This window comes from Macrotis lagotis, chromosome 6, assembly GCF_037893015.1.
Source record: "Macrotis lagotis isolate mMagLag1 chromosome 6, bilby.v1.9.chrom.fasta, whole genome shotgun sequence".
NCBI classification, from domain to species: domain Eukaryota; kingdom Metazoa; phylum Chordata; class Mammalia; order Peramelemorphia; family Peramelidae; genus Macrotis; species Macrotis lagotis.
In genome coordinates, this window is record NC_133663.1 from 116,301,215 (window position 1) to 116,313,719 (window position 12,505).

The 12,505-nt window shown below is 33.3% G+C and overlaps 1 protein-coding gene across 5 annotated transcripts in view; it reads right to left on the minus strand.

Moving 5' to 3' along the window:
• PCDH9 (protocadherin 9) overlaps positions 1-12,505 on the minus strand; it is a 1,046,490-nt gene that overhangs the window by 830,659 nt on the left and 203,326 nt on the right. The gene's annotated exons all lie outside the window — the stretch shown is intronic.

The window sequence follows — 12,505 nt, forward strand, 5'->3', positions numbered from 1 at the left end:
CCAAGAGCAAATACAAAATACCCTGGTATTCAAAGTCCTTCATAATCTAATTTTTTCCTACCTTTCCATTCTTCTTACTCCTTATTGCCTAACATGTACTCTGGAATCCAGTGATGCAGGCCTCTTACCTTTTCCTCAAATATGACACTCCATTTCTCACTCAAGGTATTCTCTTGAGTTGTCCCTATTTCCTGTAATATTCTCCCTCCTTTTGATTACTTTCTCCTTAGTTTTCTTTGAGTCTCAACTAAAGTCACACTTTCTAATTGAAACCTTCCCCAGTCCTCCTTAATTCCAGTTTTCCCTCTCCTAGTTATCTTTGATTTATCCTGTACATAGGTTACTTTGCAAATATTAGTTTGCATGGTATCTTCCCTATTAGACTGTAAACTCCTTGAAGGTTGGGATTGTCTTTTCGCATGACCCAAACTTAGCAAAATACATAGGACACAGTAGGTACTTAATGAATGTTTACTGAATTGAAGAATTGTCCTTCTTAATTATCTTTCTAATTAGCCCTAATAACTTCTACCAAACTTTTTGGATCATTGGTCTAAAACTATAAAAATTTTCAGAGATGATTTATTCCACCTCCATTCTCTTAATAGATGAGGAAATGGAACCAAAAGATTAAATATCTTGACCAAATTTATAGGGATAGTAAGCATCACAGGTAACATTTGAACCCAGGTCCTCTGCTTGCAGACACACTTTTCAGAGCATTCTTTTCAGTGTGTCTGTATTTTACTTGTTCCAACCCGTCTGTCCTCCCTCCCACTTCCAGATAAAAATTAGCTTGCTTATCCCTTTAAAGTTGTAGCACTGAGAATGAAGAATTTATTTTATAGCTAAGGATCTAGTCATTCTTTCAATCTAAACTTAATACTTCTAACAATGCATTCTAAGATTGCATCTGCCTTTTTGGCACTCACATCATACTGCTGACTCATCTTGACCTAGAATTCCTCTAAAACTTCTAAATTTTTTTTTCAAGCAAACTGATGTCAAGCAATATATCTTCTATTCTATATTTGTTCTTATTTTTCTTCTAAATGCCTAAATCTATAAAGCAATTAAATACCATTTGATTTGATTTTACCCATCATTCTGGCCAATAAAGATCTTTGGGGATTCTGAATGTATTATCCAATATATTTTGTAATAGTCAGATCTCAGAATTACCCATAAACTGAATTTTCATTTTCCCTACTGAACATCTTCAACTGTCATTGAAAAAAAAATGTAGTCAAGAGTCAAATACAGAGGAATTCCATATTGTTCTGACATGAATGACTCCATCCTTAAATTACTGTCCATTTCAGGATATGTGCTCAATCTTTTCTATTCCTGTGTTTAGGTTTCTTTTCTACCACAATTTGCCTACCAGATTTACCACACATAGGTTGTGTGATCTGTACAGTCTATGCCAATGACAAATTGGTAGACTTGAAAGAGTCTATTCCCTCTCCTTGAACACAGTAAATGATTCTTTTGTGCTTCCTTGGATAAGTGGATAAGTGGTTAGGTGGATAGGTGGATAGGTGCAAACTATTTATAATTCAGATTGGTTGTCTTGCTTTTCTTTATCTTCCTGTTCTACTTAAATATTGGTGAGAAAGATCTAATCAGTGTTTTCTTGGTTCACAGAAATTTTTATATGTAAGTCAGTGTATGATTATATGTACATATATACATACATATGGCTTATAATAATAATTTTCATAAAGATTTTTACAACTTTATGCCACTTAGCTGCGAGCTGTTCATTTTAACACAATATTTACACTATTGGAGATTTCCCTCAAAGTTGATAAATTCAGTTTAATAAACAAGCTTTTACTAAGTGCTCAGTTTGTGCAAAGTGCTTTAAGTCCTGGGGGGAGGCACACAATTTAGAAAAGATCTGAACTCTGCTAATATGGAGCTTATAGACTAGTTGGAAGTTATGAAACATATAAAAATAACTATTTCAACATTTCAGGAATCTTTGATTTCACCCTAGTGGTACACCTTATAAATATTAAAAATACATTTGATTATATTGGTGGGTTTTGGCTAATAAAATACATCATCTTGTGGAAATTTTATGGTAATGAAATTTCTCAAAATTCAGCTAGGTTGGTCCTTAGATAATAGCCATGCAATCTGTTGTTGACTACATACTCAAATATATTCCTAGTTTGAAGGATCTGCCTTAACCTTACACTTTCCTGGCAAAACAGAACCTCAAAGAGTAAGGACCAGGGTTGCATTTTTTTGCCATGAGGCTCTAAAATAAAATGTATTCATTAATTGGCACTCTTTGGTTAAGGTTAATAAACCAGTTAAAATATATTATTTTACCCACATTAATATTATGAAAAACTATATTCAAATAAGACCAATGTATTCTGCTCTATAGGTTTTATACACAGGGCAGGGAAGGAGGAGGGAATGTGTGAAGTTAATTTGGCATGTATTCATAATGAAACTAGGCTATCTCTTAATAATCATTGTAGCCCTTTCTAAATGCCTACAAAGTACTCAATTAACCATTTTTTAAAAAAATTTGTCTGTGTTTAATATCAAGCTCCAATTTTAAGAAATAAATAGCCAGCCCCCACCCACATTTTTTCTCAAAGTTAGAAGATTATATGACCATTTTCCATGTTCCAGAGCCTTTCTAATTGTCCCTGATTCCTATCTGAAAATTTCCTTTGACACCCTGTGGCATAATACAGATGGATGAGAAGAACTGAACTCATCTGGAGCAACTAGCTGCTCTTTATGTTCACTTTTCACCTCTCTCATGCTTCAATTCCCCCTGAAACAAGTTTCTTTTCTTGCATCCTTCTAAAGAGCTACTCCTCAGACAAAAATCTGAGTCAGGAAGTTCTCATTTTTCTCTGTTGTCTGTTAACCTTCCATCGTCCTCCCAAGCATTGAGTCTCTCCTTTCCCATTTCTTCTACTTGCTTTGAGCAGAACTTGAAAGTCTTTTTTTTTGCTGTTGTCATCCTCATTTTCCCCCCAGAGGCCTTAGATCATTAGGGGCTTTATGACATTATTCTTACAAGCCCATGCTGCTCTTTTGTATCCTTTCTTTGTTAAACTACCGTTTTGTAGTTGTCTTTTCAAAACATGAGTTCATGGTATAGCTTTCCTTGAAGTCCCATCGATCTCCTCAGTTATTTCTTGCCCTTTTCTTTCAGACTAATCTTTAAAACATTTGTGAATATGTGGCCTGAATGGGACTTTTAAAAAATTTCCCATCCAGTTTGAACTATTTTCTCTCTTGTTTCACACCAGGGAATTATATTCCTCTTAGCTAACTTTTTTTTCTGATTTTTTTGTTGAATTTCTTTTTCTGAGATAGTTATTTAAATATTTAATTTCCTCTTCTTTTATCCTGGGCAATTTATATTTTTGCAAATATTTATTCATTTCACTTAGATTATCAAATTTGTTGGCATATAGTTGGGCAAATTAGTTTCTGATTTTCTTAAGTTATGTTTTTCATAGAATGTGAGTGCTCATAGGACTATAAGTAATTGCAGCTCATTAAGGGTATACAATCATAGTCTTATCAATGATAAATCATACAGAAGCTCAATAATAAATGGTTATTGACTAACTGCTATCCCAGAACAACCAGAGACCTCTCCTTTTTAAAACCAACCCTTTCTTTTATTCTTGCCTTCTTGTCTTGGTCCTAGGAAGCTAGGTAGTACAGTAGATTGAGTGAAATGCAACTTAAACATTTATAGTGACCTTGGACAAATCCTTTCATCTCTGACTGCCTCCCTCTCATTACATGTAAAATGGAATTCTAAGTTTGTTTTCAGGATCAAATAAGAAATTTGAAAAGTGCTTAATACAATGTCTGGAACATATTATTATCTCTTGCTACTGTCCCAGTTTTTTTGATCAATCTTTCATCTCTCCCTCTTATACTGATGCAAGGATATTTTTGTCTTTCATTCTTGAAGAAGAACATGACATCAGGGAAGTGATGCTATAACAAGCACATAAATTGAATTTAATTGAAAGGGTGCTGTACTAAATCACTAATCTCATTTTTTTTCCTTCAGAGCCATCTTGGTTCCAATGGCCATATTTGAATCAGGGAGACTGGAGATAGCCCTGCATGCAAGGCAGTCAGGGTTAAGTGACTTGTCCAAGGTGACACTGCTAGTAAGGGTCAAGTGTTTCAGTATGGATTGGAACTTCTGCCCTCCTCACTCCAAGGCCAGTGCTCTATCAAGGAAGGTAGTGGTGGTAGTGGCAAACCGAATGGGTAACAAAAGAAAATGAGCAGAGTGGAAATTTTGTCTAATTATTTCTACCTCTTATTCATTTTCTCTCCATCATTCCTTATTACCCTTTACTTTCCCCTCATTCCACTTTAGTATTTAAAACATAGTTTTTAACAGTAAAAGAGTTTTTATAGCAATAATAGATCACTATGATAGTTTTTCCAGTATGGTTCACTCTATTAAAATGTATTAAGATCAAATTCTTCTGAGATTATTGTTTGGAATTATTGGAAAATGCCCTATATTGGCTGTAGTGGCCTTTTCTATTAGACTTGCTACTTTTGCTTAGAGGGGAAAAAATTAACAAATTACCCTACCGGTATGTGCTGTTAATGGAATTTATAATTATTATGTATAAGGTGAATATTATTTTAGAAAATTACTACAAGATGTACTGTGATAAAGACATAATGGAATAAGAAACCTTGGCCAACCAAACAGAAAATATATAGGAACAAATAAAAGCAGAATGTATTGATATTGTTCATATAAGAGTATCAAAGCACTTCACTCTGGCAGAAGAGCTAAAAGAAATTGGAAGCTAAGAAAAAGAAAGAAAACTGGTGCACAATCAGTTATTTCACAGATCCAGCTTGGGGAGTCTTAGAGAACTGGAAATAGATATACTTTGGCAGCCATTCAGAAGGCAATGTTTCTAGGTACTTGCACGTCACCAAGGAATTTTTATTGAACGAAAGATTGAGACAACTACTTGGCCTAAGGTGGTCTGGATATCATGATGACTTTATACAAATAAAATGATAGAATCCATGCAAATATATGCTGGAACAATAGGATAGTGGAGAGAATACTTACATACTACCTAGGAAAATCTCTTAATCTATATGACACTCAGTTGCGTCCTCTTTTAAATGCTCATAATATTATATTCCCATATTTATCCTGCAGGGTTACTTTCTGGAGGAACTATTTTATAAAACCCCAAAGCACAATAGAAATATGAGTTATTATCACTAGATATCATTTTTAAGCTTTTCAAAGTTCAATTTATATTCAGTATCTTATTCCATCACCACCCAAGTAGATTAGAAAAAAAGATTTTTGTTTACATTTGACATGACTGAATAGGGTCCAAATTACTTTCTGTAGTCTCACAAAAATAAAATTTTGTACTATAGTTATGCTAGCAAAAACAGAATTTGAACCCTGATTTTTATCTTCCAGTCCTGCTCTCTTTGCCTTAGACCATATTGTTTTTAAAGATATTACAAAATAGCCACTGAAATGAATACTTTAATAGAATAGGGAACAGTGCCTACTGGAATACATGTGTAGTTATCTCCACCCCTCCACCCAAGAAAAAAAATGAAACATTTTCTAAATATAAATTTTATTCATTTCTAATTATACCCATATCCAAAAAAATGACATCTGCAAAAGAAAGGAGTGACATTTTCCTTTTGATTTCATATGTATAAATAAACCACACAACACTTTAAAGGTTAAGTTATGCAAAATATATAGTTACCCCCCCCAAAAAAAGACTTTCTTTTCTTCTGCTCATTCTAAAATTTACACCCCTTACATCCTTTCCACATAAGTCTTCATAATGAGCTATGAGTGTAGCAACTCTTAGGTTCTTTCCATGAATAGCTAGAGTTAAGAATTCTATGCCTTTTACTGAAATTAAACATATTAGTGAGCAAGTACAGGAAATTAACAAAAAGGCTAAAATCATGTCATCAAGTCCTGTGTTCAAAAATATTTCCACATAAACCTTAAATCTAAACTCCTTACTTGATTTTTAAAAATATATTCATGTCGGGGGCGGCTAGGTGGCGTAGTGGATAAAGCACTGGCCTTGGAGTCAGTAGTACCTGGGTTCAAGTCCTGTCTCAGACACTTAATAATTACCTAGCTGTGTGGCCTTGGGCAAGCCACTTAACCCCATTTGCCTTGCAAAAAATATATATTCATGTTAATCAGCATTTTTAAGCCAATAAAAAAGTTCAGTTGAATCAACTGATATAAGCTTTCTCTAATACAAATCAGTGCTACATTAGATAAATACAATATCACTTGCTTCTCTACTAGCACAACTTTAGTGCAAAATTTAGATAAATGTATGAGGAATAATCATTTGAAACATGGTTGTATTCCTGATGCTATCTAAAATTGCAACTAAAGGAAAAAATGGAGCTCGCTCTAATTCCATGACTGCAAATTCCCTTTTCTCCAATCACAGACCTCAGAATCCAATGATTCTAAAAGAAAGGAGTAATGAGATTTATTTATACAAAAAGGGAATCTTGACAATGAATCCACTTTAAATGCAAACCACCAGGACCACATTAGCATCTCAGCAGATGAATATTCAAAATCTTCCAATCCAACAAATACTAAGCACCTATTAAAAGTCAAAGCAGTGTAGTAAGTGTCATGTGATCTTTAAAGATGAAAAAGAGGGAGATAGTTCTTAAAGTCTTGAGAACTTCCAAATGTTTAGGTAACTAATAAAAAATAGAAGTCCTAAACAAGATGTGTTATGGGATTTAAGAAAAAGATGAGGCTGATTAAGGAGGAGGAATCATAGAAGGTTTCACAAGAAGTTGCATTTGAGATATTATGAGGTATGAGAGACAATAGAAAGGGAAATAAACTCTCACATCTATTTAGTGACTTCAAGTTTATAAAGTGCTTTCTTCACAACAATTCAGTGAACTAGGTAGTATAAGTACTTCTGTCTTTATCTTGCCAAAAAGAGCAAGGGGGCTCAGAAAGTTTAAGTGACTTGCTCAGTTTCACAGAGCTTTTAAATGCCAGGGATAGTTCCCTTATCTATTGTTTAATGGATCTCTAATAGAACTGAAGTTATAAATCAGTAATTCAAAGAGTGTAAATGGATCTTTGTCAATTTGAAGAGAAGTCTCTAGTGGAGAAATTGCAAAGCTATTCAAAACTCTGAAGAACAAATAAGTGGAAGTTCAAGATAGTATTCTTATCTAATCTGGGAATGGAATAGCAATAAAAGATAAAAAACAGGATGGAATGGTGAGTTTGATTTAATTAGATGAAATTTGATAGTGACTTAAAAGTAAATACAAAATTTAAAAATACCTCGTTCATGTGAATAAGGAAAAATCTATGGCATGAAGAAAGTTCATCTCTGATTGCTAGACATCAATTGATATGAAAGAAGATGAGGAGTTTAGCCACTTGCAAGCATATTGGTAAGCATTTTGGTATGGCAAATAACATGGACTTCTCAGTTTCATTGAGTGATATCCAGAAAGAGTGATAATCACCACATTTGAAATGATCTGTTTGGAACTAAGTGCTATATCTAAAAAAAGATATTAACAAGTTGAATTTGTCTAGAGAAGAAAGATACTGCTTTATTCTTTCACTGATGTGATAAGCATGCCACCTATACCTTCATCTAATTAAACTTGGACTTAATAGGCTTGACAGTGAATAGACATTGAAGAATTTCAGGAAGGTACTCCAATTTGGATCTCTGCGAAGCTGCTTTAAAGTTGAAAAGGGGGGGAATAATATTAGAGTAGTAAATATATGCATACACACAATATTTATATTTATATTTTTATATTTATATGGTAGATAACAATTGTAATTCCTAAGAAGGAGCATCACATTTAACATTTGTCCTATATATCCTTAGGAAGATAACAAGTATGTACCTAATATACTTTATAGGTCAGCATAAAAAAAAATTAGACATATCTAAAAGAAATAATTTTTGTTTCTGTTTGTTTTTCCTTTAATCATGTAAGAATCAAATAAAGATATTAAGTTTTTGCTTTTATTCTAACAAAAAGTCGAGAATCAGAATAAAATACAAAGGGGCTGGAAGAAATAAGGACACATGGAAGCAAATACAGATCAAGTTCTAGGCACTGTTTGTGCAGGTCCAGGTTATGAAAATATTGTTCCAATTTTAACTTAAAACTAAAAAGAAAGCTATGTCAACTACTTTTCAGAATTCTTTAATAGACCTGCTGACAATCCTGACAGAATAAAAGGAAAGAATAGTTCCTTTTCTTTTGAACACTATTCTGATACTGTTCAGTCCTATCTAAAACTTTGTGACCCCATTTGGAGTTTTCTTGGCAAAGATACTGGAGTGGTTTGTAATTTTCTTCTCCAGCTCATTTTACAGATGAGGAAACTGAGAAAAACAGCACTAATTGATTTGCCCAAAATTGTACAACTAATAAGCATCTGAAGCCATATTTGAAATCATGAAGACAAATCTTTCTGAGTTCATATCTGTCACTCTATCCACTGTGCCATCAAAGCTGTCCCTTGAATAGAATATAATTGATTAATCCTGTAACTGTTGGAAGTGATTAGCACAAATAGTCAAGGAATTTACAGTGCATAAGTAACAATTGTTTTCCTAAGTGGATATCAGAAAAGTCTATCAATCCTGAGACAATTCAAAATCACATCAGTAGATAAGACAATGGAGTTTAAACACTGAAAATATAAAGTAAGGAATAGCCACTCAATTAATTGCTTGTATTAAAGGAAATATACTTTTCCTCATTGGTATGGCTGCAAATAGATCTAGACTAATCACATATCAAGAATGAAAGGTGCATAATAGACAGGATAATTGGTACATTGTCAATCTTAGATACAAAGAGACCAGTGTGTTGGATAAATCTTCCATGAAGTGCTTAACAAAAATCATGAATTAGAGTTGAACAGAATGAGAAGTATAGGAGGAGTTAGTGGAAAGATCAATTATACAAAAGTAACCATATGTGTGGTTGAAATCAGAAAAAAAATTAGCAAGTATATATATCCTTAAATATACATGGGGAAGTCAATGGTTCAGGCAGTACTTTTTTTTCAGCAATAAACCCATTAATTCAAGTTGTTAGTAAAAAGAAATCAGAAAAGGCATGCATATAGGAATATATACTAGACAACACATAGAGTAAATGTGTTCTCTAATTGGGAGTGAGATAACTTATGTCCAAAAAGAGAGTCCTAAATCTCACCTAGTTTTCAAGGAAATGAATTCCTGACCCACGTTGAAAAATTCTCACAATATCTGTGGATGGGGAAGAGAACAGCAAACAGGGCAAAATAATATATCATATATATATATATATATATATATATATATATATATATATATATATCATATGCCTACTACCCCCACCTCTACAAAATCAATAATTATGAGGATTATCTCCAGGTGTTAGAGTTTTGCTGATAAAGCCATGAAGTGGAAACAGGCATATTTCACAAATAATACCCTATAGATACCTACATCTTTTAAGTATTCTAATTGACTTTAGAGTAAAAAGAATGTTATAAGCCCATTCTTTTTTTTGTTGACAATAAAACAGCATATATTTTGCCAAAACAGAATGCCACCTTAAAGCCTCCCTTGCAACAAGCTATCTCACTTGTATAAGTTAAAAACCACATAAGATTCCTTGAAACATCCATAACAATAAAAACAATTTTGTTCAATCACCTTCTGCTAATAAATATCAAGTAAGGCATAAAAAGGTGAGTAGCATGCTCATCAAAGGTTTTTGCCTCTATTAAAGATAACATTCAGATTCTAAAGAGTGATCTACAACAGATGGTGAAGTGCTTCAGATATTCCTATTTGTGGATGAAATTATATTGACTACATCAGGAACACATCTTCTAAAGGTGATTCATTATTATCATAGGAAAAAATTAAGTAGCTAAATTAAGAGATAAGTAGATAAAATATTTATTGTTCAAACTACTGTATTCAATTAAATAGATAAACATAGTCCTAATCTGTGAATGTGTGCATGAGTTATGTGGGTGTGGGTATGTATATGTGGGAGTAACAAGTTTATCTTAAGAAATAATATGGGTATATAATGAATTTGCCTAGAATTAAATGAGGAAAGTAGCCTGTGTTGCATTTTAGAAATTACACAATGGTTTTGTGAAGTTAGGATTCCCTAAGAAGAGAAGGCTCATATTTTAATATCAATATTCTTTTTGGTGATGCTTGCAAAAGTATATAATTCCATGTCTAGGAAGAATTAAAGTTATGGATCATCTGAGATGCCATATATGATAATTGTGCACTGTCTTCCTCATATTACTAATAAAGAATTATTATGTAATAATGGCATTACAATAGAAATAAAAATAGGGAGTAGAACCATGATTTCACTGGTGAACACTGCCTCTGCAATTTCATCTTATAGAATTGTCTAGAGTCCTATAAGTTTATGTGATTTGTCCAGAATCACAAAGTTGGTATATAGCAGAAGTAGAATTTTTCACTCAAGTTTTCTAGACTTTGAGAATGGCCTTCTATTATTTATGCCACTGTATCTCATTCATAAATTATGAAAAAAAATGAAGGAACATCAAAGAAAATACCCTGGACACAGAGTAAGAATGTGAAATTTTAAATGATTAGCGTGCAAGCTCCAGTCAAGCCAACATAGAGTGAAGACAATGGAAGGGAGGGAAGCAGTTTTTGTGGAGAACATCATACAGAGGGTTTAGAGAAGAATATGTATAATTTTGCAGAAAGTGTGAACATGTTGGAATCAGCATCACTGGAGGAAATATTAATCTCCATAGGTCACAGTTTTATTGAAATATGAAAATTTTAGACTTCCTGTCAGTGGGGTGCTATAGAGCTAATATGCTTTGCCTCTGAACAAGATGAAAACAACCAAGGGAACAAATTACTTCTTGATTTTTTTCCTGGGCATGGATTTGATCAAACTATCAGGTTTTTTCATCAAATATTTCAGAGAAAAATCTATAAATTCTGTAAATAGAGCATTAGCAATTTCAAAGAATTAATTAATCTATGGAAAAATTGTTGAGGGGAAATGATTTATTTTTACTGTATTCTTTTTAAAAATTATATTTATTTTATTCTTAACTTAAATAAAACAAGCATTTCCTTAATACAGCAGAATAGAAAAAAAGGATTTTTTCATATACATCATATATATGATTGTATATGAAATTGCAAATGTATTATAAGCAAACTTGCTATTCTTTTGAATATATGATAAAGTTATCATGTTGCTTTCTTTTATTTTAATTTTTTTCCTTCCCTTCTCCATCAAGAGATGGCTACCATTAGGCATAAAACCAAAAGCTCTTTATTTACAACTAAAAAAAACCAGTCCTCTCAAATATGTAGATCTTGTCCTGATTTTCTCCTTCTGGGGCAGCTAGGTGGCGCAGTGGATAGAGCACCAACCCAGGAGGCCTTGAATTCAAATGTGACCTCAGACACTTAATAATTACCTAGTTGTGTGACCTTAGGCAAGTCACTTTAACCCCACTGCCTTGGCAAAAAAGAAAAATCACGGGATAGGGAATTTAGAGTAAAATGTCAGATTCATAGGAATTCATGATGAGAGGATATCTTCTGGCTGACTCCAAGTGTGTACCCCAAGATCTCTAGTAGATTTCTCCAGACCCCAGTCTGATATGACATGCTTTATACAGTGTGGCACAAAATAATGAAATCCCAATGTTATTTTTTTAAAAAAATGGGGAAATATGACTTTTCCCCCAATTGGAGACTTACTATATGCAGTGGAATTGTCTTCCTAATCTCAGATTTTTTGGTAATCTGAAATGCTTGTTAGAGCTCTGTGAGTAATTCATTACATGCCTATCTAACTTGACTATCTTCTCTGTACACTCCCATCTTGGTTGAATGAAGCCTGCCCTAATGGAAATCAATGATCCCACCCACACAATCCCCACCCTATTGGGGCTTTCAACTTACACTTGCAAGTTTTCCAGCATTCTAAGAATGATTCTATCAACTTGATCTTCACTGGGTATTTATAGGAAGCAGTAATAATTATGCTTTTGGCAAGTAGATGAAAATTAAACCTTAGCGAGAATAGGAGAGGAAAATCTAGTTCATAGTAGAGTTATCACAGGCTTACTCGTCTGTTAGCAGAAGGCAGCTATATATTGTGAATGTACAAAGCACTTCTAAGATATGCTGTCATTTGGCTCAGACTTAATGAAAGCTTAGGATCGCTATTTTAATGATTGGAACAGTGACTGCCTAGTGGAAGATACAAAACTAATGGAACTGGCAAGTTGTCTGCTTTAAGCCAGCAAATTCTTTGCTCTAATAGTCAGGTTTGTCTGATTAGGAGGGGTGGAGGAAGAGGGTTATTTCTTTGCAAATCGTAAAGCAGTATATATATTCTTTGAAATTTCCACATT